The following is a 24,367-nucleotide window of genomic DNA, read 5'->3' on the forward strand; positions in this document are numbered from 1 at the left end:
ATATATATTTTATTAAATTAGAGATAAAACCACTATTAGGCAAATCAAACAGTGAAAAATCATAAACTAATATATATATATATATATATATATATATATATGGGTGCATGAATGTGTGTGTATAGTGTATGTATAGTGGAGTCTAATGGTTAGCGCTGAGTTTGAGTTCCTGGTTCCGATTACTGAAAAGGGCGATGTGTAGTGTCCTTGGACAAGACTCTTCATCTAACGTTGCTTCCGTCTGATCATTTGAAAAAAGTAACAGCTGATTATCTATTGAATGGTACTCGAGGCTAAAACTGCAAAAGGTGTCAATCTCCTCATCACTATATAAGCATTTAAACGACTTAAACGATTACGGAAAGCATGGTAATGCTATGAAACCAAGCTCGCTTCCAAGAAACGACCGATTATATATATATATAATCAGTTACTTGTTCATAAGGCAGAAAAAGATCACACTCAATATAAGAAATAGAACGGGTGCATTTATATATTGTCAAGTGGTTATGTAATAACACTGGTCAGAATTTTACCGAATATTACCACAAGACAACATTTACGACACTTCAGGCACGCTGGCCAGAAAGGCACATCATCGTTATTCCCCATTGGCTGGTGTTAGCTATGGTTGAAATAAGTCCTCTTTTTCAAAGAAGAACATGAACACGCTGACAAACGGAATTTGCGATCTCGAGGGCAATATTCTAAAATTTCGCTTTTTGTGTTCAGTAAGCGCCCGGATAGTGTGGATATTTTAGAATGATTCTTTCTTCGCCAAACAGAGTCTGCATCACCTACTTTCATAAAGATATGACCCAGAACGTTCCAGCAAATTTTAGGTGATGTCGTATAGCAGTATGTTCTTTTTTATTGTCACATATAGCTGTTTAATACTTTGACATTATACCATTCTTGAATCGTAAATGCGTATCTGTGACTATTCAGTCTGGCCTTAAAGGAGACACTCTGTTGTCTCGACCTAATTATTTGTAAGTAGGTGATGGTCAATGTAGTTGATGTTCGACGCTACTGCTTTTTCACAAACTAGGGCTTTTGTGCTACATCAACCACAGTGTTACTCATTTACAGCTGACTGAGACGGATGAACGTGCAACGAAGTGTTTGCTGAAGCATACAACGTACTGCCCATCTGGCGAATGCAAACAATGATGTCACGAATCAACCATTACGCCACTCGCTTTCACATTCTTTAATTCTTTTACCCTTTCGCTTGTTTCAGTCACTTGACTGCGGCCATGCTGGAGCACCACCCTCACTCGAGCAAATCGACCCCCAGGATCCATTCCTTGTAAGCCCAGTACTTATTCTATCGGTCACGTTTGCCGAACAGCTAAGTTACGGGGACGTAAACGCAGACAAACAAGCATACACACACACACGCATACACACACACAAACACACACACACCACACACACACACACACACAACACACACACACACACACACACACACACAACACATATATATACGACGGGTTTCTTTTAGGCTCTGTCTACGAAATCGACTCACAAAGCTTTGGTCGGCCCGAGTCTATAGTAGAAGACACTTGTCCAAGGTGCCACGCAGTGAGACTGAACCCAGAACCACGTAGTTGGTAAGTAAGCTACTTACCACACACCCACTCCTGCACCTTTAAAGTGTGTGAGAAAGTGCCAGTGGTATCAGGGCTGGAAGAATTCTACAATAGTCCACTTTAATGAAGTAACTACATGGCTAAGCCCACACTTGTATGCATAATAGTAAAATATTCTGAAACCATTATAAAATTGTTCCCATAAAGTATTTCATAGGAAATTCATAATAAATTGACTTTATGTCACAGCTTATGTACACACACAGCTAAAAGGAAAAACATAATAAAAATGTTTTGCATACATATAATTTGAGCGACATATTTTCACTTCAAAATATCTAACTCAAAATTGAAGATTAGCTCTATATTTGGTGACGTCCGAAAAAAAAAATGAATTTCACTGTTTACTGATATATATATTCATATCAAATCCTTGGTGAGTAATGCTTAAGTATTAATGTTGTTTTTTCGATATTTATTTTCGATTTAGTGACTATTTAAATTTCATTGTATAATTGCAAAGGAAATAGAAAACATCAATCACCATATTAAAAACAAAAACATGAATAAATAAATAAATAAATGAAAAAGAAAAATAAGTTTTCTTGTATTTTGTATTTTCAATATTCTCTCGTATTGACAATAGGTGGCATCATTAAACCTAAACCAAACTTCACACACACACACACACACATATATGTTTATATATATATGTATATATATGCATATATATGTATATGTGTATATATATATATATATATGTATGTGTATATATATATATATATATGTATATATATATACGTATATATTTACATGTATATACATATATATATATATACATATATATATATATTATATATATGTATATATATATATAATATATATATATATATATATATATATATTATATATATATATGTACACATATATACATATATAAATACACATACACACACATATATATACATATGCATACCCCCGCATATATATACATATACATACACACTCACACATACACACACACACACGCACACACACACGCGCACACACACACATATATAATATACAAGCACATAGATGCATACAACATCTTGTAGGTAGAGTTATGTTAATATGGAATGGATAATATCGAAGCACAGATATATAACAGTGAGAAAGCAATAAAAATGGGGACAGAGGGACAGAGAAGGAAAGAAAAATAGAGGGAGAAAGCAAGAGAGAGAGAGAGAGAGAGAGAGAGAGCGAAAGAGAGAGAGAGAGGGAGAGAGAGAGGGAAACCTCAGGAGAGAGAGATAGGAGTAAACATACACATGCACAAAATGCAGACGCACACGCATCTATACATATGTGAAGCCAAATGCACTCACATACATACGCACACACATGCATGCCAACACACATACATAAACATACTGTATGCATACTTTCACTTTCTGTCACCTTGAGCTATCCTCTCGCCTTTCATTTTCGCACGTATTCACAAAACAAACTTCATACGCACAATAAACAAGCCTATACCTATGCATTCACCCACCCACGCACCAACATATCCATAGAGACCAGCATAGACTCACACATACACGCACACACACACATACACATACATTTCTCCTTCATATATGCATTCATACAGTGAATAATGACTGTAACCAAATTAGTTTTTGCGAATTTTCATTACCATAAAATTTACATGTATCACGTCAAATAATGTCTGCTAATCTTCCTATTTCTATCCCACAAACGATTCAACGAGGAAAGCACACACACAGACACACAAACACACACTCACACACACAAGCATATATTCATATATATATGCATATTTATTTATGTGTATATAAGCACACATACATATATATATGTGTTCGTACATATACGTATATATGTATATACATACACTCACACACATATATGTATGTATATTTATATAGGCGTAGGAGTGGCTGTGTGGTAAGTAGCTTGCTTATCAACCACATGGTTCCGGGTTCAGTCCCACTGCATGGAACCTTGGGCAAGTGTTCTCTACTATAGCTTCGGGCCAACCAAAGCCTTGTGAGTGGATTTGGTAGACGGAAACTGAAAGAAGCCTGTCGTATATATATATATATATATATATATATATATATTATATATATATATATATATATGTATATGTGAGTGTATGTATTTGTCCTCCCAACATCGCTTGACAACCGATGCTGGTGTGTTTACTTAGAGGTTCGACAAAAGAACTGATTGGGTAAGTACTAGGCTTACAAGGAATAAGTCCTGCTGTCGAGTTTCTCGACTAAAGGCGGTGCTCCAGCATGGCCACAGTCAAATAACCGAAACAATTAAAAGAGTAAAAGAATATATATACCAACGAGACATACCTCTCACTCATGGTTATGTAGGTTCAGTTTTATTGTTTGGCGTGTTGTTATGCTGACAGTTTTTATTTGGCCCTTACCAATAAATCAATGTACTAGTTTTCTTATATATTGTCGCATGCTGGTTCTGCCTCTGAGTTTTACATTAAAGCTGCAAGTGTCTATGGACCTCTCAGCTACGTAGTTGATTCCTATTTTATTAGGATCTAGCCCCATAGCCATTCGATGTTTAAAACATTATAATGCATTTTGATAATTAAATAGTTTTAGGAATTGTATAAAAATAAATTGTGGACATATATTGTGTATTGTAAAAGTATAGCTAATCTATTGCAGATAGATTTAAACAAAATCTTATAGGGAGTCCGGTTGAAAACCACTGGTCTAGAACGATATAGAATCTATTTGCAGTACGATTACACTCAATTGTATACGATTCCACTTAATTGTAAGTTTTATACGATTAACCTAACACGCATAATAAGCAGGGAGTTATGAAATTTAGCTCATTATTTAAAGTAAGGCATTGCGTTGATGCTACATATCTAAAAATTATATAAAGCATGAATGATATAAGGTCTGATCAATAAATATCCGGACTGTTGCCATAGTGAGGCAGCTAAAGCACGTAGAGTGAAGCTACTTGGCACATATTGACCTTGAAATTTGCTATGCATGCGAACTAAGTTTAAACGTTCTAGATCACTTCCGTTGTGTACAGCAGTGCTTGGGAGGAAGGTCTATAGCGTGTGATCGTCGCATTGGCCCTCACAGTGAAAAACATCATGGCCAAACCTGCTCAGAGGCCTACGCAAAGTTGCAGAAAGTGTATGAATCGCACACAAGTGTACAATTGGTTCAGACATTTCCAAGATAGCCGAAAAAATGTTGATATTGACGAACGTTCTGGGAGACCCGCATTCAGCAGACTGAGAAAAACCTCGCAGATATATGTGCAGGTGTGAGGTGAAAGCGTCGAATCCCCATCTGTGAATTATCAGAGGATGCGCAAATTAGTTACAGTTCAATTCAGTCCATTATCACTGAAGATTTGGGTATGAGCCGCATGTCTAACAAGTTTGTGCCAAAAGTGCTTTCATCTGACCAAAAAGGCACTCGGGTTTCAGTCGGACAAAATCTCACTGATTGTGTCAAGAAAAATGTAAATGTTTTGAAAACTTTGCGTAGGCTTCTGAGCAGGTATCGCCAAACTTTTGAAAAAATTTGATGCAGATTACCTGCACAAATTTCTCTATCATGGTCAATACGATGATCACACGCTACACATCTTCCTTCCAAGCACTGCCATAAACAGCAGAAATGAGCTAGAACGTTAAAACGTAGTGCACATGCACAGTAGAGTTCAAGGTCAAGATGTGCTAAGCATCTTTACTCTACGTACTTTAGCTTCGTTACTATGACAACAGTCCGGATTCTTTTGATCACACCACTTACATTTTCAACATATCGATAACACTGTTTGTGTACTTATATATGGATTACTTATTTTCCTATTGTTCAATTTAAGTTTTTTTTATTATGTGTCGGTAAAAATTTTTTTAAAGTATTTAAATTCCTTTTGAGGTTCTTGTAAAGTCATTAGGCTAGCAATAATGGCATTAGTTGCATGATCGTTTGGTTCGGGATGCAATTTTCGGATGGGTAGCTTGTTATATCCATTAGCAAAGTAGTTCATATGTTACTCCAACACAGCTGAACATTAGTTCCAATTGCGCCTGGGGATTAATTAACTCTGTGACAAACTGGTGTACTTTTCAAGAATCAGTTCTTTTACTCTCGGTTAAACCCCTTGAAAATCCGGCTAAGCTCCGACCTCATGCAGCTGTTCGGCTTGAGGCAGGCTTTGATATTCCTTAATTATCTCAGCTTAACCAGAATCAAATGCCCTGCAATGAGTCACACTCCAGAGAACAATTATGATCACGCGCTTTAAGAAAAATTAATTGAGACAATCAAAATCGAGTGTAGTTGGTAAAATTATCGATCAAACATCAGGTGATTGGAATTTATATGTTTACAATATATATCTCCAATAAATATATATTCATAGAATAATGTTATTATACAATTACAAAGATAAAATGCACCGATATCTCAACTTCAATAGTATGTAACTCGTTGAAACGACAAGGACAATATTTTAAAATTACTTAATTCTTTTGACATCAGCCAGGAAAATATATAAAGTGCATCCATACGAACATATTAAATTGATAGCTTCAAGTCTCATTTATTCCTATATAACTAAATGTTCAATTTTAAGGTACAATTTTTTTTTCCCAAAGCTGGAAAACATGCGATGTAATAATAGGAATAACGGTATCTTCATAAATAATAGACCGAATTATGCGAATATCCAGAACATATATGCAGTTAATTCCACGGTATGGAATCAATCAATCAATGAATCAAACAATCTATCTATCTATCTATCTATCTATCTATCTATCTATCTATCTATCTATCTATCTATCTATCTATCTATCTATCTATCTATCTATCTATCTATCTATCTATCTATCTATCTATAGACATATGCACACGCACATGCACGCACGCACACATATATGCACACTTACAATATATAAATATATATATGTATACATATATGTGTATCTATCTATCTATCTATCTATCTATCTATCTATCTATCTATCTATCTATCTATTGACATATGCACACGCACATGCACGCACGCACATGCACGCACGCACACATATATGCACACTTACAATATATAAATATATATATGTATGCATATATGTGTATCTATCTATCTATCTATCTATCTATCTATCTATCTATCTATCTATCTATCTATATATATATATATATATATATATATTATATATTATATATATATATTATACATATAAATAAATTGCATAAGATACGTATCCTGAGTATCATGCAATTATCGCAGTAAGCACTCCATTCGGAACCTGCTATCAGTCAACGTAGTAATCAATGAAATGTAGTGTAAAATAATATGTCCATGTAACTGAACATCCAGAAAATCCGAACGATAAATATTTCTAAGAGGAGTAAATAAAGCGTAAAGTCGGGATGTGTGAGAAGTGAAGATAAATATATTTTCCCACATGGCTTCCATATGATTACAGCCGTTTCATAAAATTCTTTATATTCATTATGCAAAATTATAGATACATGTTTACATGGATATCTGTACACAGCATTATACCATAATATTGTACATTAACGAATTAATGTTAATAAACAAAGTTAATTCAACAGATCGACGAATATATATATATATATATATATTATATAATATATATATATATATAGATATATATATATATATATGCTAAGCATAAGGGTTCAGCAACGAATTGCCTTACCACATACCCGAATTTAGAAATAGCAGTCAAAGGGTTATAGCTTAGCTATAACCCTTTGACTGCTATTTCTAAATTCGGTATGTGGTAAGCAATTCGTTGCTGAACCCTATTGCTTAGTATTACTTAAATTTTCCTCAAATGAGGCTTTTACATGCCAAGACTACTTGGTGTAATTGATAATTATTCCAAATTAATTAATTTCACCCTTCATTATTCGGATATATATATTTATATGCATACATACATGCATACATCATACATCCATACATACATACATACATACGTACATTACATATATATGGATATATATTGTTTAATATCTATATCTTATATATATCTATCTATATAATATTATATATATAATATACATATTATATATATATATATATATACCTATATATCTACCATTTCACCTCAATTGAGGTAATTCAACAAAGTTAATTCACAGATCGACGGAATATATATATATATATATATATATATATATATATATATATATATATATATATTAATATATATATATGCATACATACATGCATACATACATACTACATACATACATACATACGTACCATACATATATATGTATATATGTTTATATAATATATATATATATATATATATATATATATATTATATATATATAATATATATATTAATATATATATAATATATATATATATAATATATACATATATATATACCATTACCTATCAATTGAGGTAATTCAACAAAGTTAATTCAACAGATCGCGGAATATATATATATATATATATATATATATATATCTATATATATATATATATATATATATATATATATGCATACATACAGGCATACATACATACATACATACATACATACATACATACATACATACATACATACATATATATGTATATATATGTTTATATATATATATATATTATATATATATATATATATATATATATATATATATATATATATATATATATATATATATATATATATATATATATACATATATATATACCATTTCACCTCAATTGGACCCGCTCTCTTCAACATTACACTAGGACACGTCAAAACAGAAACTGACCACACAAAATTAAAGAAGTCTTAGGACAAATTCCTTCAAACAGTCCCGGACAACCACCCACACTGGGATATGTCACCGCAGACAATAACTCTCTGCTCGAATGGGCCTTGCTACCCAAATCCTGAATTGAAGACTTCGCCAGGTGGTGCTGTTAAGTCAGACATGGCCTGGGCCAATACTGGCCAAAACCTTTCTAAGTTATTCTAAGTTTAAGTTATATATATAATATATTATATATATATATATATATATATATATATATATAATATATATATATATATATATATATATATATATATTATATATATGTATGTATGTATCTGTAAATGTAATATGTGACAATTATTCGGTAACTATGATAGAGCTCCGAGTTTCGGATTTCGGGTGGAAATCCACGCCGCAATCTATTCAATTATCCGGCCATCGGAAAAAATGCCCCGTAGAAGAATTCAATATAGACGCCTACTACTTCGATTATTCTATGAAAAACATACCTATACCATCAAGGGAACTATACTCTACGAAAACTTTGGAGAAAATTATAAGACATCATTTTTTTCCGACGGCCGGATAACTGAATAGATGGCGGCGTGGATTTCCACCCCGACATCCGAAACTCGGAGTTCTATCATGGCTACCGAATAATTGTCACATATTACAGTTACAGATAAATTCCTCTATATACATAATATCGAGGTCTCTTTCATTCTTTCGTTGTTTTACAAGTTCTATCAATATATATATATATATATATATATATATATATATATATATATATATATATATATATATATATATATATATATATTATATATATATATATACTCCCAACTTAAAATCCTAAATGCTCCTGGAAAGCATGTCCAGAATCGTCAATATTACAAATTTGCATTAGTTTGCGCAAAACCGTCGGTAATATTCTGGCCAGTTATATATATGCAGCTAAACATTTACTGTTCGGCGATAAGTGGAAATATATAGCTCTATTTCTCTTTTTTAGTGTGCCCTTTCTGACTTATGGAGAATTAAATTATAATACATATATACATGCTACATACATACATACATAACTCATACATACATACATACATACATACATACATATACTATAAATATATATATATATATATATATATATATATATATATATATATGTATATATATATCATAAATATTAATATGGTGCACACGCATACACGTGCACAAACTCTACCTCACAAATATATCTATTGAAATCGTGTCGTGATTTACACATTAAAGTAAAACGTTAAAGTACAAACAGAAACACACATACATATGTACAGAGCACCCTGCAGCGCAGATAATTATTTATACATACTGTATGTATCCTGTGATTTACGTGCATAAGACTTTCATTGGTCAACTTATATCCTATCACTCATATCTACACATATAGGCAAAAAAATTATTTTTGTATTTGTCCACATATGTATGTAATAATGTATACGTGAGTATGCTTTGATGCGGTTGCATGCCTGTTTACAAGTAATCTTATGTGTATATTTTTTTGAAGTTATATTTTTATGCGTTATGTTGAATTTGAATGTATTCGTGTATGTGTGTGTGTGTGCGTTTGTGTGTGCGTGTGTGAGGGCCTACATCTATTGATAGATTTTATTTCGCTTCGTTTGTTGTTTCGATACACACGTTTTGATGTCTCCGTTTGAATTTCCATAACGAAAGAAGCATAAGACTTTTAAATGCATTAAATGCTAAAATAATCCCCACACAGAATTATATTTGGCGACGTCTAAAGCAAAAGCCCCGAAAAATAAAAAGAAAACAGCTTCAAAAAAACGCAACAAAACAACAATTTAAATAAATAACGAATAGAAAGCAATTGAAGAACATACTGTAATAACATCTACGACAACAAAATTGATTCAGAAATATATAAAGATATAAATAAATAAATATAAAACTACATTAACAAAACCGAAACTACTACAACAGCTATAAAGAAAATCGCCATCAGGACCAGCAACGAAAATATCGATACAGTAATCGAAATCGTGAAAAATCAATAGGAATGCAGCCAAAATATGGTTTCTAGTTTACAAAAATAAAATTCAATAAATACCTAAAATCTGTTCTCATATGAAAATCACTGAGTTTACTGAGTATGTATAATAGAGAATGATAATGATAACGACAATGAAGGTGATGGTGATTGTTGGGGTGATGCTGACGGTGTAGGTGATGATGCTGAGGAGGTACAGGGGGAGCTGAAACATATGGTACTGAAGTTAATTATGCGATTATTGATACGATGATGAAGATAATAATGATCAGGCTAATGAGGATAGGGATGACGGAGATGATGATAACGATGATGACGATGAGAGTTAGAAAATGATACGGGGGAAGAAGTTGAATGGTAATTGTGATTGTAATGATGATGACGGTTATTCTCATGTTTCTTATTTTCCAGTGATCTCATATCAAGATAAACAGCGCATGACCTTGCAGGTGGGGCCTAGTTAGATTTTCCTCTAGTCGAGCAGCCCATTTATATATATATATATATATATATATATATATATATATATATATATATATACGTGTGTGTGTGAGGATATGTGTGTATTTCTGAGTACGTACATGCACATATATGTTTGTGTGTGTATGTGCATGTACATATACATGTTTGTGTGAGTATTTATGTGTGTAGACATTATGAACGTAGGAGGTTTTGTGACTATGTATTGTGTTGCATGTATTTTTTTATCTTTTATCATTTTCTTCTTTTTTCAGCATACTACAGTAACTTCCCTTTTATTCAACGGTTTTTCATAGCGTCTATTGCCATTAATAGCCGAAGAGAATATATCGGAGCCCTTCGCTCCGACATTCGAAACTCCGAGTACTATAATGACAACTTACTGATATTTTGATTACCATGATAAGGATAATGACAATGAAGGTGATGGTGATGATGACGGTGTAGGTGATGATGCTGAGGAGGTACAGGGAGGGGGGTGAACTGGATGGTACTGAAGTTAATTATGCGATTATTGATACGATGATGAAGATAATAATGATGATGCTAATGAAGATAGGGATGACGGAGATGATGATAACGATGATGACGATGAGGGTAAGTCCTAAATTATACAAATACACACACATACATACATACATACATATATATATATATATATATGTGTGTGTGTGTGTGTGTGTGTGTTTGTGTGTGTGTGTGTTTGTGTGTGTGTTTTTGTCCCCAAAACATCGCTTGACAACCGATGTTGGTGTGTTTACGTCCCTGTAACTTAGCGATTCGGCATGAGAGACTGATAGAATAAGTACGAGGATTACAAAGAATAAATCCTAGTGTTCATTTGTCCGACTAAAGGCGGTGCTCCAGTATGGCTGCAGTCAAATGACTGAAACAAATAAAAAAAATATATGTACATGTATATATGTAAATCTACACACGCATACACACACATATATGCATACATGCACACATAACCGGTGTCTTTACAGTTTCACTCTATTATATTTTACTCACCAAGCATTAATCTATCCTGAGTTATAGAAGACATTTGCCCAAAATATCACCCATTAAGATCGAGCGATTGTCTCAATTCTGTGCCCAACCACCTTGAGTGGGCTTTAAAAGCCCTAGCACCTCGAACACCACCGTTTCACGTGACTGTATTATCTATATCCTTGACTCAGGCTTTGGGAGAGTAAATGTGGAACATAATTAGGTTGTTACCTGAACTTATGAAATGTGATAAAGCATACCAGATCTTAACAAAAGTATGCAAAGGAGCAAATAGGTGTGATAAGAAATGAATAGAAGAAAATAGAACAGAACTCGGAATTAAGGAGTCCCACAAAGCATAAAGAAATGTGTACATTTGTCTAACCTGTTTAAAATATATATCAAGATCTTTAGAAAAGTTGCAAGCTTGTCAGTATTTTCAATAGGAACTATGAACACTAGAAATGCAGGCGATGCTGCCTCATTAATTTTCAACGTAGATGACATACATAGTCTTGTAACTTCAGTCAATGACAAAGGAATGTTCTATAAAATAGAAACAAATGCAAAGAAAACAAAATCTACGTTAATCAGCAAAAGAAAAGAAAATAATAGTGACATAAAACGAATATAACAATTGAAGAAAAAATCAATTGCATAGATGCCTAAGATAGCATACCCGGGATATATGCAATTAGGATACGGGAAATATGAAGTAGAAATCAAAAGGATTGAGATAGCTAGAAAGCATTTGAAAATATTGTCAAACATACTAATATAAGGGAACATCAGTACCCCAACTAGGAAAAGGATTAGTGGTATGTACGGTTGAATCTACTATACTAAAACATGAACATCAACAACAGTATTATCAAAGAGATTACTAGCCTTTGAGATATGTATTCCTGTGAATATCTGTGATGGAATATATAACCAGCAGTAAAGAATTAAGAATGGCAAAAATAAAGAAAATATTATTGGATACTGTTGCAGAGAAAGCTGAAATATTTTGGACAATTAGAATAAAAATGCTTTACGTAGAATCTCAATAGACGGGAAAATGAATGGAAAGAGAAGGAAAAAAACGAAGAACTATAATACCAGGAAATGGACAGACGTGAAGTACAGTAAATATATTGTGAGAGAGAAAGAGTTGGTGATCGAAGGTATTCAACGATAAATGAAAGAATGAATGGAAAGAAGTTATCTGCAATAAATTGTTTCCTATCCGTTTTGATAACGAAAGTTTTGATGGTGAAGAAAAACAAAAGGAAGTGAAACAAGTGAGACTTGGTTAATCGAGTTAGTATGCAAACATGCACAGACACACATACATGCACTGACATTTCTTTAAATAATGTTTGTTCTGTAAGGTGACGTGCTGGCAGGATCGTTAAATAGTCGGACAAAACGCTTAGCAGTATTCCTTGTGACTCTTTACGGGATCAACTTTGTCTTTTATCCCACCTGAGTTGGTAGAATAAAGTACTTGGAGGTAATGTTATTGAATAACTACATTGGAAATTGCTGGCCTAGTATCTAAATAAGAAAAAAATATTTTCGTTCGGTGCGGCATTACAATCAGTGTTTCCTTTGATGGGCTCAGAAGTAAATCAATTTTCCTATAAGAACTAGTCTCCATTTCTAGAGAAAACGTTAGTTGTTTCTCACGACCCTTCTCACACAGCTGAGAGAGGGAGGCAGAGAGATAGATAGAGAGAGAGAGAGAGAGAGGAGAGAGAGAGAGAGGAGAGAAGGGGGAAAGGGAGAAATAGACAGCAGTATTCAATTGATACTTTATTTATCGACTCGTTCAGAATGAAGGGTAAGGATAGCATTGATCTCAGTTGGGATGGCAATTCAGAAGATCAGAATAGATTGCGCAAGACTCTAGCTTACGCTCTCTTTACTCTTTACTCTTTTACTCTTTTACTTGTTTCAGTCATTTGACTGCGGCCATGCTGGAGCACCGCCTTTAGTCGAGCAAATCGACCCTGGGACTTATTCTTTGTAAGCCCAGTACATATTCTATCGGTCTCTTTTGCCGAACCGCTAAGTGACGGGGACGTAAACACACCAGCATCGATTGTCAAGCAATGTTAGGGGGACAAACACAGACACACAAACACACACACACATACATATATATATATACACATATATACGACAGGCTTCTTTCAGTTTCCGTCTACCAAATCCACTCACAAGGCATTGGTCGGCCCGGGGCTATAGCAGAAGACACTTGCGCAAGATGCCACGCAGTAGGACTGAACCCGAAACCATGTGGTTGGTTAGCAAGCTACTTACCACACAGCCACTCCTGCGCTCTAACGACTTGCTTTATTCATGTGTGTATGTGCGTGTGTGTTTATCTGTATGTATGCTTATATGCATTCGTGTTAATTTAAGTTTTCGTTTTATCATCGTTATCATGATTTCTATATTCATCAATTTATATCAATCTCCTGCTTGCATATTATTCGTACAAATTATTGCAGCTTCTTTAAAACAGTAAAATCCACCCATACATAAAAACATTAAAAAATAAACAAAATATGTTTCTAGACCTTTATGGTTACATTTCAGAATAAATTCATTTTGGCGTGTCTTGTAAATGCATAATAATTTGTAGAGCTATGTAACTCTCGTTGGTATTATCGCCAAAGGCGGCGAGCTGGCAGAAACGTTAGCACGCCGGGCGAAATGTTTAGCAGTATATCGTCTGCTACTACGTTCTGAGTTCAAATTTTGCAGAGGTAGACTTTGCCTTTCATCCTTTCGGGGTCGATTAAATAAGTACCAGTGACGCACTGGGGTCGATGTAATCGACTTAATCCCCTTGTCTGTCCTTGTTTGTCCCCTCTATGTTTAGCCCCTTGTGGGTAGTAAAGAAATAGGTATTATCGCCAAAGTCAATAGAACTAATGTATGTTATCTCTTCGTCCTTCGTCCATAATAGCATTATACTTTGCAATGATTATAACTTACAATTATAATCCTGTATTTTTGTGGGGAAATCTACACAAGATATATATATATATATATATATATGTTTGTGTGTGTGTGTGTGTTGTGGTTGTTTAACAGTGGTTACTTATTTAGTTTTGTGCTGTGTGCTTAGTGCACTGTAAGTTATTCTTGGCACAATATAAATGACAGCACATGCTACCTTCATTTCATTTAGAAGTGGAGACCGTCTAAATGTAGAAATTTTGATGCTAAGCTTGAAAGCTTTGCTGTTAAAAAATATTATTCAAGGAACTCATAAGAGAATATGAGAAAAAGGTTAATAGAAAATTGCTTTTTTCTTGTCAGCATCTCTTAAAAAGAAAAAAAAACTGTTCTCATTATATACAAATATCCATACATATTTACATATATAAACACACTCAACCACACACACACGCATATACACATTAGCGATATAATTTATACGCCGAGTCATTACTGGACTCCATAAAAATAGGGAAGAAGAGCTATACATACACAGATGCATGAATACATACATACATGCATACATATATACATACATACATCCATACATATATACACAAACACAAATATTTGTGTTTTACTGAATCTCGAATGTTATATACAAACAAGAAATATATTTATACATTACCTTTAAACCAGAACACAGTATCATATTTCGATGTGTAGAGTTATATTCTATCAAATCCGACGTGGTTTGGGATTTGGTCTTCCCTCCCCTTCTTTCTTATACATTAGTCACTTATTTGCTGTCATGTATAACAACGTCCACTCTTACGCAGATCATACTCGCCTTTATTTTCCCTAACCTTTCCCAACCATGCATTATCCATATGTAACCTTCATACCACAAGAAGAAAACCGCACTGAGCCCACGACTTTTCTTTTTAGCTACTCAATTTGTCGTTTCTCTTTTTGTTGTTGAATTCTCTCGTTTTAGCGAACGTTTGCTGTTTGAAGATAATATTCTTACTGTTTGAAGATAATATTCTTTATTCACTACGCATAACATAGTTTTTCCTAACCAGTATTGGAGTATTTATGGTGTCTTCTACATTTAGTAAAACAGTACCTTTCTTCTTTATTGGTAAATAAAACCTGTCAATATTACGTTGAGTATTGTGTGCGTTATACATTGTGAGTAGTTTCCTAGTTCTTCTATCTGATTCATGTAGCTGTCTGTTCCTTACAGAAAAGGAACAGAGTGTCACAAAGCTGGTAGGGATCCCGTTTTGATTGCTTTTATGATATTATCCCTACATAGTTTCAAGCAACTACCCAATTTTTGTCTTGTACACTTTCGACACCTTAAGGTATGTCGATATCGTAAACGCTGATACTTGACTGCCACTTAATGTTATCGACTCCGAAATGAGATTGGAACCTTTTACCGTTCTGAGTTCGAATCCTGCTGAGGTCAATTTTACTATTCATCCTTGTGTGGTCAAGAAAATAAAGCATCAGTCTAGCATTGGGTCGATACAATCGACTAATCCACGCCCTCAAAACATCTGTTATTATGACGAATATTTACTCTTATATTTAGACGTTACCTTCCAGCTGCATAAACTATAGCTATGAATAACGTGATAATTATTTTAGGAAATCTATAGCGTTTGCTTCTTCTAAATTCAAGAAAAATTCTTTATCCAATTAATGGCTTATTAATTAGATTAGAAAACGCCGGAAATTTGAAGTGGTACCATCGAATGAATGAGTCATAGTATATAAACAAATAAGCATTTTGTACAAAGGCAATGCAGCGGAACAGCAAACTCCGTCTAACGTCAGACTGATTGCCTGATGTTTGTTAGGTAGACTTATTGAGTTCTACATTTATATCTTGTCGAGTTCAGTTTTGCCTTTCACCTTTTGTAGTCGTTAAAAATGGAAAACCAGAATCGTTATATTTTTCTTCAAAATGTGTGGTTTCTTTTTCCTTCTTTAAAATCAATATTTTGTCGTCACAGATTTGATCTCAGAACATAAAGCAACGAAAATAAAAACTATAATACATTTAGTTGATCACACCTCCTACACCCTTGCTTTATTAGCAAAAATAATAAATATGAGTTATACCCGTGGAAATGCCAAAGTCACTTCCAAAACTATAAGATTGACAGTATATAGAGCACCATGGAATGCATAATTTGTTTTGACATTCTTTTAAGAGAGAATATCATAAAAGCTGTATCATATATCATATGCTTGTCACTTTTACTTTTTGAGTTGATATAAATTGTTTATTTTTATGTCAGGAAGTAAACTTTCTTAACTATGGAACGAAACCAAATGCATAATTTATATTATTCTGCTACGGCACGACAACGCTGTAAAAGGTCGAACAATTATTAATGTACTATATTATGTTCATATTTGAATATCATCAGAATAAAGTGCTTATGGATGGGTTTGAGACATCAGTCCAAGTGAACGATGTATACTAACTGCACCACTAAGCTGCTGCTCTTAATATATATGATATAAAAATATGTGCGCGCGCACTCGCACACACATACAGACAGTAAGAAAATTCTTTATCTAAAATATGCGCTTATCTCTCTTACGCGTAACGTAAATAATATAAATGTTGTATCTAAATATTGTATCTGAAGTTGTTTTCGATTTTCTTCCATAATTTGTCTTACGAAATAATGTAAATGTGTGTATAATATATTATGTTTTCAATTTCGTTCCATAGATAACGCTTTAAATACGTAGACCGTGGAAAAATAATTTTTTTATAGATTTAATATAAAATTCACAATGATTCGATGTTTGTATAATATATAACAAATTATATATAATACTTTAGTGAAAATTGTATACATTTATACAAATAAAGGGACACACAGATTGTTTTATTTCAGTTATCTTTCGTTGTCTGCTTCTGACAATATCACTGATATCCATCGTTAAGCGTTTTCCGTCGGTATCGACGATGATTGTCCGTCCGTCTTTATAAAACTTTGAGTTAAATGTCAAAGTGGATCCTTCCCGTCATCTGTATTCTGACCCGAACTGTCGTGGCCAACTTGCGTGTGATCTCCATGTTGCTTTTAACAACGTCCTTATATTTCAGCCAGCGTGTACTCCTGACTTTTCTAGCCAGATGTGAACAGAATCTCTGCTCTATATTTTACGTTATTTACATTATTTACATTGGACGATATGTGTCCTCATCTTGTTCGTTTTTGCCACAACGTTTCGCCTGACTTACTCTCCAGCCTTCATAAGCAGACTTAGCACAGATATGAGAAGAATATGGGAACCGGTATTAAGGAAGAATACAGAAATATTAGGTTTATAAGCCCTAAAATTCCCTCTATGCCCACGAGCATATAGCGTAATGGTTAAGAGTGCGGGCTACTGACCTCAAGATTCTGAGTTCAATTCCAGGCAGTGCCTTGAATAAATAATAATAATAATAATAAAAAGAAGAAGAAGAAGAATAAGAATAACAACAATAATAATAATAGTAACATCAGCAAAAAATACCTTAGGAACGAGAACTCAGTTTTGGGTTCAAAATTCCACCAGAACACCCGATGAAGAGTAGATCAGCGGAAACGTTGTGGTAACAACAAACGAAATGAGGACACATATCCACTAATGTAAATAATGAACAGAATCTCTATCTGGGCATTTTTGTCCTTTTCTTTTCTTTTGGACATGTCAAAATATCATAGGTTTCAGTGCATCAGTATCTCTTACATTTAACTTTTTTAGGACATTGAATTCTTGTTTTGAATTGATGTTCATGGACTGACTCAAGGTGCATTTCTAAAAATATCTGTTTGCAATATAACATTCATGACTCGGTTCTATAGAATGGGTCGAAAATAATATTACTCTGTGTACTTCACTGAACGTGTTTACTGTTCAACAATAGTATACACATTCAGTTCAATGTGTTATGTCTCCTTGAGTGTTACAAAGAGTACGAAGCTAGAGTTCAAATGCCTAAACTGAGTTCTTATGTCTGGGTGTAGGGACTTTATTACACAGATGAACTTTTCCGGATCTTCTTGCTAAACATGCAAGCAGTTCGCTATATCAAATATTTCCATGAAGTCAACGGAAAGTTCATAGAGTGATTTCTGTTGCACATATTTTGCCTTGATATAACAGACGAAGAATACCATATCTAGGGGGCTTCATTCTCCTTCCGAACTCATTAATTTTAAGGCAAATCTACTGTGTTTTTCCATTTAATCCTGAATTAATTTTTATCATGTTTATTGTGCATGAGGCTGGTGCTAGCACCCTTCCAGCCCAGTTGGAGAGCAACTCTTCTGTAATACCAGGATAAATTTATCCAATATGTTTAGCTCCCCCATTTTCACAATCCGCTTGGGAATCATCGGCTCCTAGAGCATTTCTCTCAGTTATTGATCTGATTGCAACGAACGATTACTCAACACTTTGCGGATCATTTATTCGTTCTCCGACTTTGTGATATATCATATTTCTAAGAATTTGCGCTTGATACGTTTTTGCTGCATTGAGCATTAAGTGAAAGTGCTCTACAAAACGATCAACTATTTGTTCTTTTTCCTAGAACGTTAATAACCCATCGGCTGGCCTTAGATAAATAATACTATTTTTTAAGATCTTGCATCCATCAGTTTTGCATAGAAACCAGGTATGTCGATGAATTCATTGTAGCCTGACCATTTTGTTTTCCATCTCTTCAGCTTTCTCAAGTACGCTTATTGTTGTAGGCTCAACTTTGCTTCTCTGAATTTACAAGAAGTTGGCCAAGTGTTAGGAAGAGGGAGACATTTCTGTCAACACTGGTTAACTTCTTCTAACAATGAAGCAAGTGTTGTAACCCCACAGTCAAGTCTTACTTGATAGTTTCTTGTTTCTTAAGCACCTTTGTTTTGTTGTTATATATAGTGGTTTGGAACACAATCTTGCATTCATACTTCCTGGTTTTTATTGTGCTTCTCATTATTCTAGTGTTTCATCAAAGTACTTTTCTAGAATCACCCTTATATACTCATTCCCCAAATCTCCGTGGCGGATCAATGAGCTTCGAAATTCGGTCATATTTAGTTTAGGAGCAAATTTCATCGAAGCATTTGGTGGTCTGTGTTACACAGAGCACCGTATAGTATACACATCCTCTCTGTCCTATTACCTACGTATGTTGTAGCCCACTAGTTTCTAATAGATGTTAGTGGTTTTAGCACTGATGCATTCGGATCAATTTCCGTTTTTTTTTTCAATTAGATTGTACTATTAAGGATGACGTTTTGCTTGGACAATAATGTGAAAACTCCTCAATTTGTGTTAGGCTTTTAACATTACGCTTGTTAGTAACACTGGGTTTCTTCTCTTTTCTAACGTGGGTATTAAAATTGTTCATTATTATCATCACTCTCTTTTTAAGGCGGTGAGTTGGCAGAATAGCTAGCACTCCGGGTAAAATGCTTAGCGGCCTTTCGTCCGTCTTTATGTTCTGAGATCAAATGTTGCTGGGATCGTCTTTGCCTTTCATCATTTTGAGATCGATAAAATAAATACCAGTTAAGCGCTGGGGTCGATTACATCGACTTAGCCCATCCCTCGAATTTGCTGGCCGTGTCCTTAAATTTGAAACCATAATTACATCTCTTCTCATTAAAGTACACTGTATACGATCATTTGCAGAGTACCATAGAACTCGTTCTTTGCCATAGCACAGGGATGTAAGCACTATTGAAAGTAGCTTAAAATCCCTTTCTGACGGGGCTCTTAAACTCATTGTCCGATCATTGAAATTACTTGCTTACTGGTCTGATTTTGCTAAAATACTTCTTTTGTGGCAATGCCAACGAAGGACACGGGACGCTGTTGCAATTTGTCCGCCTAATAATGTATATTCCACATTCTCGATCCTGCCGTTCGGATTTCAGTATAGTAAATGCAGTGCGCCTTCCTGCCGGACCATATGTTTTCTATCTCGTACACGTTGTAACATTGAAGTAGGTCAAATAAAGGTTTGCATTATAGCAGGGTGGTAACTTTCCACTGCTGTTTGTAACAGTTAACAACTAGCACGAGCCCTAGAAACTCAGGCAGTGATTTATTCAACATAATTTTGACTAGTTAGCATTATTTCATACAACTGCTTACATATGGATTTAAGTGCGAATGTGAAACCTCTCGTGGTGGTAAGGGTGGACGGAAAATGAAGAGATCAGGTTGTGGTGGAGGGGAACGAAAATTCTACGCCGCGTATGGTAGATAGCTTTGACGGTAACTTATCTTAACTTCTAAAAGAAATCCACAGAACATTTAATAAATCAAGAGAGAGAGAGAGAGAGAGATAAAGAGAGAGAGCGATAAGAAGAGATAATGCATCTATAGCAAGAGGCCTATAAAATAGAAGCTTTGATAACTAGAATCTTATGTTTCGTCAGAAATGTATATTCTGATAGTATAGGAGACCGAATTCCAATGTCTGACATTAAATCCTTTTGACTTGCTGCAAGGTAAATTTCGATAGTAAAGGGATGTGAACGATTGAATTGCCTGAATGAATTATTGGCTTTTAATTTATCGCCCACAAAAGTTTGAAAAGTATCATCAATCACCATGGATTTATCGTACAACGATAAAAGAACAAGATATGTACCTAAAGGCAATTAATTCAAATCACTACAGATCTCGCTAGCTTAGTATTCTTACAACTTTTAATATAGGCGACACCAGTATTTACTAATAAGATTGGATTAATGAATCGAAAGAGGGAACTCTATGTAGATTTACAAGAAATAGCAGCAAAATCTATCCAGCTGGTGTATTGCTCCGAAGAAGCAGTGATTATGGCTAGGATGTAACCTCACCATCGTTCTGAAAATTCAGGAATCCCAATGGTGGAGGGTATACATTAAAACTCACCTGCGAAAAGAAGTGAGTTGAGAGAAAAGATGCTTTTTATATTCGACACCTGTTTCGTAATCTGTGTTAGTTAAATAAGCGACCCTCTCTCATCCTTCACACATATATAAATATACATACATACACGCATACATATGTATATACATACTTACACATAGGGGAGTACGTAATGTCTCGTTTTTGAATATAGCCGGTATGTAATTGTGCATTTGTTCCCGTATATTATGTGTTTTGCGTATAAAACATCCTGACGAGGGGAGTGTCAATTTTAAATATATGATGTTTCATATTAATTTCCACGGTCTACGTATTTAAAGCGTTATCTATGGAACGAAATTGAAAACATAATATATTATACACACATTTACATTATTTCGTAAGACAAATTATGGAAGAAAATCGAAAACAACTTCAGATACAATATTTAGATACAACATTTATATTATTTACGTTACACGTAAGAGAGATAAGCGCATATTTTAAATAAATAACAAACTTTTACTTTTTTATTCATTTATTTATTTCATTCAGTTGACTGCGGCCATAATGGAGCACCGTCTTGGAGGAGGATCTTAGTCAAGCAACTCGACCCTAAGACATATTTCGCAGGCCTGGTACTTATTCTATCGGTCTCTGTTGCCGAACCATTAGGTTACGGGGACGTAAACACACCAATACCGGTTGTTAAGTCGTGATGGGGGATCGTTTCAAGCAACTCCATTTAATTGAACAATGTAATCATTACATCAATGTAAATGAACTTTTATGTATTTTTGTAAACTTGTATATTTATCTTCTATGTACATTTCTCTGGAATTTTAATTCGTCGTTTATTGTGTCATTGTATGTTTTATTGCCCCAAATGTTTTATTGTAACAAACTTATACTAAATGTTTTACGAGTTTAAGCGTAAATTCAAGGTGTTATATATGCAACTTATTATTATTATTATTATTATTATTACTATTATTATTATTCAGGTCACTGCCTGGAATCGAACTCGAAATCTTGGGGTTAGTAGCCCGCGCTCTTAACCACTACGGTATATATACCCGTGGGCATATGGCGTTGTCAGCCTGCCGAGACATCTTTTTTGGTTACATATCTGCCTTCCCCATCAAAGCTAAAACCGGCTACATGCAAAATTAGATCACCCGTATACACAAGAGACGTAGTGGCAGCGCCAGCCCGGGAGCACAAGTTGCACAGTTCCTTAAAATACTTGGAATCAATGGATATCAAGCGCTCTGTATCCTACACGAATACAATCCAAATAAACGTAGCAAGAGAAATCTATCTAGGATCTACTTTCTGAGGATTCCCCACTTTAGTGAAAATACCACCTCTGCCACTCGCAAGGCAATCCGCCGGGAAGACATCAACATTCTGTTAGCTCACTCGGGACCGTCCTTGCGTAGATACTTTCAACGAGGAGGTTAAATGCCGAGTCGTAGCCCTGCACATTGGTAAACTGTCTTATACGTGACAAAAACAAATGTCTACGTGCATACGCGGTGTACAAGATACGGTGCTCCAAATGCAGCAACTACTACACCGATAGTACGGTCTGACCGCTCTACGTCCCACTGAAGGAGCACCTGACTACCAACGCGTCTTCTTTCCGCAAGCACTTAACCAAATGCGGCAACACCACCAAGGAGACAGACGTATCCATACTGGCCTCAGAGAGGACTACAGGAAATCTCCATATAAAGGAATCCGTACTGAGGCACCGACTTAATCCGAAATCAATTGTCGATTGCAGTTGGGCCTGTGAAAACTATAAAAATACTACAAAACACTACCCGTATCATTGCGGCCATCGCCAACTTTATAATCATTACGCTGGGGATTAGAACACTGTTACCTACCTACCAGCACCATATTCGCCGCTACAAATACTCTGCTAACCTACAACCGGTCTTCACCGTCCCCTACACAATCGTTCCCAATGTGACCTCTCCAGCACCAACAACAACAGCATTTGAGGATCTGATGCTACCAACACAAACACCGGACTATCCAAAATGGCAGGATCTATGTAAATACACATTTCTTTGACTGTTTTCGTTCTTGCGCCCGAAATATAAAGGATTTTGAACTTTGCGCATTGTTAGAAGTTTTCTTTATTTCTCATTTCATTCAATATTCTACTTCTGTACTGCAATGCTTGAAGCGAACTACAACACTCTTCAGAAATATAAGAGAAATACATAAACAAATAGTTAAAATACAAAGTATGGTGGGGGGGGGGGATGAATGCGAGTTAGAGATAAAGAGGAATATAAAGACAGGAAGCATGGTTTGTTAAGGAGAATGGTATTTGTTTTAGTACGGAAATTTAGGTGCATAGCTGAGCGGCCTAAAGTATAGAAATATCCCGCTCGACTGATTTAGAAGTGGTTGATATATTATTCTGAAACCATTGATAACGGCACCAACATACACACGTACACATAGGAATTTTGTCAGACATATTCATGCACATAAATTCACATGCACACGTTCACACGCACACCAGGTCGTGCACATAATGTATT

Source organism: Octopus sinensis, linkage group LG2 (genome assembly GCF_006345805.1).
Source record: "Octopus sinensis linkage group LG2, ASM634580v1, whole genome shotgun sequence".
NCBI classification, from domain to species: domain Eukaryota; kingdom Metazoa; phylum Mollusca; class Cephalopoda; order Octopoda; family Octopodidae; genus Octopus; species Octopus sinensis.